General features: G+C 44.6%; 1 protein-coding gene across 1 annotated transcript in view; it reads right to left on the bottom strand.

Annotated features, from left to right (window-relative positions):
- Positions 1-222, bottom strand: part of LOC119585030 (dual oxidase maturation factor 1-like) — a gene marked incomplete in the record, with an annotated part of 33,296 nt that overhangs the window by 14,422 nt on the left and 18,652 nt on the right.

The raw sequence follows: 222 nt of genomic DNA, 5'->3' as shown, positions 1-222 counted from the left end.
GTTTGGGAAAATGATGTAATTGAAATCCCCCCCCCCCCCCTTTCTTGAAAAAAAAAACGCGATGGTATATTTCAAAACTTGCCGTCCTTCTTCTCAATGATATTTTTGTTGACTTATTCTTTGAGAGTCATGATTATTCATGATGGGGGGGGGGGGGAGACAGTAGGGGAATCGCTGAATGACTATTTAGTGTGGGGGGGGGTAGAGGGAGGGAGATTAGAG

Source organism: Penaeus monodon, chromosome 19 (assembly GCF_015228065.2).
Source record: "Penaeus monodon isolate SGIC_2016 chromosome 19, NSTDA_Pmon_1, whole genome shotgun sequence".
In the NCBI taxonomy this organism is placed as follows: domain Eukaryota; kingdom Metazoa; phylum Arthropoda; class Malacostraca; order Decapoda; family Penaeidae; genus Penaeus; species Penaeus monodon.
Note: the sequence above shows the minus strand (reverse complement) of the source record. Positions and strands in the feature narration are given on the sequence as shown.